We start from the raw sequence: 3,517 nt of genomic DNA on the forward strand, positions 1-3,517 counted from the left end.
ATTAGTTTATACATAGAGGTCAAGACGGCCATGTTACATTTTCGGAGTGACACTGTCCACCATATTTAGCTCACAGGGTGACTTTGCAGCGAGAACCTAAAATGGCGGATTAAGCTAAAATGGCGGCTTACATTGATTCTAAGGTCGGGACCTTGCAACACGAATTTCTTCGCAAGTGGCTTACAAGCAGCTTGGCGTAGGCCAATAAACATATATTCATTACAATAGGAGGCACGATATAATTTCCCGTTTGACAGGGTGGCCATGGCGGGAGGCAGCAGAGAGACTCGGGTATAGGGCGGTGGCCGCATCCACTGCTGGAAACTGGGCAAGGGTGTGGTAACACACCCTCAGCTGGGACCAATAGTTGTCACCACATGAGCCTCGGGGTGGGGAGCCTGCCTTCGTCTGCATCCGGAGGACTCCTTTGGGCCGTGGATGGAGCGGCTGTTTTTTCAGGTGTTTTTTCATCCTCTGGCTCATCGGATTGCTCTATAAGTGCAGGTAAGGCGGTGGGTGCTCTGGAAGGCGGGTCTGTTGAGAGGTGCCTGTTTATTGCATTTTCTGTGTTGCCGGGCAGTGTGGAATAGCGGTGTCTAGGGGCGGGTGGAGGTCGACGGGGGTTCCGCAGTACTTGGGATGGCAGGGAAGTGAGAGCGGGATAGAGGAATAGGAGGCAGGGTTGGGGGTAGAGAGAGAAAAAGTAAGGGTGTTTTGCAGGGACACAGCAACGAAGGATCAGCAAAGCTAGTGAGGGTTTATTTTTGTGACTGCAGGAGGTAGTGCAGGCGGCAAGGTTTGGAATCTTGGAAGATTGAAGCACTCGGGAGTGAAAGGTGACACCATAAGGAACTGAACTTTTTTATAAGTAAATACGGGCCGGCTGAAAGTAAATACGGGCCGGCAGAAAGTTGTCAAGCTCCAGGTAGCGCATACAATTAAGGGAATTTTAGAAAACACATACTCCCACAGTGACACGGAACGCTTAGGGCCTGTTTTGTGGGGATACTGTAACAGCAACCTCAGGGGAAAGGAACTAGCAGAATGGACCGGGAAAGGTGGCAGCGTTATTTGCAATGTTACAGGAAAAGGGAATTAACACAGTCGCAGCACAGTTAAGTGTGGCGTAGGTGGGAAACATGGAAAGGCAGCCAGTGAGGACAGAAAGAGAGGAAGGAGTCGGCAGCAGACCCAGGAGGAATAATGTAGGTCCTAGGGCTGCTTTTCCCCTGCCTAGAGGAAAGGGGCAAACACAGCGAGAGTGGAAGAGGTAGCTAACGATAGGGTAAAGGGCCAGGCACAGGGCCAAGGATCCAATGGGTTATCCTTGCTTGGGGCAACAGTTCTCAGGGGCCCTACAGGGGAAGCAGCAAGTGCATGGGCCTGCAATGGAGGAATAGCATTGCTGCAAATGATATCAGCAGCCCAATGTCTGTGCAACAACATGGATCATTCCAAGGTAAGGGAGTCCCAAGCAATAGGCGGGCTGGAGGCACCCCCAGTTCCTTAGCTATCTTTTGGTAATTCCCTAAAGTGTCTGCACATAAACTTGTGTGTGCGGGTCCTAAGAACAGGAAGTCACCACTCTTGCTCCTCTTAGCTGACGCTTTGCAACCCATTCCAAGAATGTGCTGAATGCCTCAAAGTAACAGCAGGAAGTGGAGAGACCCATTGGCATGCATTTGTTGAAGTAAAACTTCCCCCCGATCTGAAAACCAAGCAACCAGTAGTTATCCGTGTACAGCGGGGGCAGTGTAAATGCAGACTCAATGTCCACCTTGCCTAGTAATGCCCCCTTTCCCAGGTCCCTTATCTGGGAGAGCATGTCGTAGAATGACGTGTATTTTACAGAACAAATACCGTCCTCAATCGCAACATTCATCAAGGCCCCTTTAGGGAAGGACAAATTGTGGATGATTCTGAACCTACCCTCCTCTTTTTTGGGCACGATACCCACCGGGGAGCAAATGGAACAAGGGAAGGGAGGGTACTCATGGGGAGCACACATTTGCATTGTTCTGCCCCTAACTTCACACCTACCCCTTTATTTCTGTTTGTGAACCCAATATAAGAAAGAGGACTATTTATTTCTAGCCAACTTAAAAAAGAAGATAAAAACACTGGACGGATTTTAACCAAACCATGTGAAGTTTTTAAGTTCTCCCAGACACCAAGTACTAGTCCAAATGTGGTGTAAATATGTTTAGTTGTTGTTGAGCCATATCAGAGCAATAATTCGCTATGGGTCATTAAATGAAATGTGTTATTTTTGGCACGCCTTCACTTCTCTTCTTAGAACTTTGCCTCCCCTAGATGGAACTTCACATAACTTTTCAAATCAATAAACAATGATTTGAATTATGTATTACAAATGTTTTGTGCATTTCCATCCACGAAGAGGCACTACATTAAATGAGATTGTTTTTGGGACCCGCCCTTTGACATTTGTCCCCATGGGCAGAACCTCAACAAAATGTTAAAAAACAAATGAAAGTGGGCTGTATATTACTTTTGGAACGTTTCATACAATTCTGTCATTCGAGACCAAAGTTGAATAGGAAATGTCTTTTTTGGGAAGTGTCTCTACTCTCTGACCCATGGACGGACCTCTCAAAAAATGTCAGAAATATTTCACATTTAAGGTGCAATTTATATTGTTTAGGGTATGCTCCATGCAATTCGCTCCTTGAGGAAGGATGTGTGTGATTTCTTCAAAATTATTTTACCCAATGGAGATTTCACCAAATCCACTTCACCGAAAAACGAAACTAACTTTTTACTTTTTATATTTTTTTTATAATGGGGGGGGAGACCACCTATGGTCCCCTCTCACCCCTCCCTACCTAACGTATACATTTATCCCACAACCCACCTAATATGCATTACACATATGCCACTTTACCTACCATTTTTGGTGAAATACATTTGGTGAAATCTTATTGAAATCTATGTCAACACTTGGGGGACACGTTATAAGACTGCAAATACTGTATTTTGATAAGCTAAGATTCTACTTTGTCAGATCATGCAAACATGTCAGAATTCAAGAACCTGTTGCTGAGTTTCGAGGAATTGGCAATCAATTCTCACTAATTATTTTTATTTTAAGGGACATATTTCACTCTTCTTAGGCATGCCCTAAGCCTCTCCAGGGTCAAGACCTGACAAATGGGCTGCTATATGTCCCTTGAAAAACATTTTGCAGCTTGAAGTTGGCAATGTCTGTACCAATTGTAAGATGGCTGCCAGACTCAATGAATGAACCATTTCATCCTGGAATCCTCCAATCACAGACGTGCATTCTGATAAACATTTGAGAACATAAATAATGAATTAATTATGTTTTTTTTATATACTGTGCCAGTTAACCACCATAATGGTCTCAAAGCACTTAAACCGTGTCCGAGCTTTAGGCACATTGGACCTGATTCACGGAATGTTTAGCACCGTGCACAGTGACCTTGCACTGCCAACAAACACCCAGATTCACAGAGAAGTGCTAAGTGTATTTTTGCAG

Source organism: Ambystoma mexicanum, chromosome 8, assembly GCF_040938575.1.
Source record: "Ambystoma mexicanum isolate Mex_15411 chromosome 8, UKY_AmexF1_1, whole genome shotgun sequence".
Taxonomy (NCBI): domain Eukaryota; kingdom Metazoa; phylum Chordata; class Amphibia; order Caudata; family Ambystomatidae; genus Ambystoma; species Ambystoma mexicanum.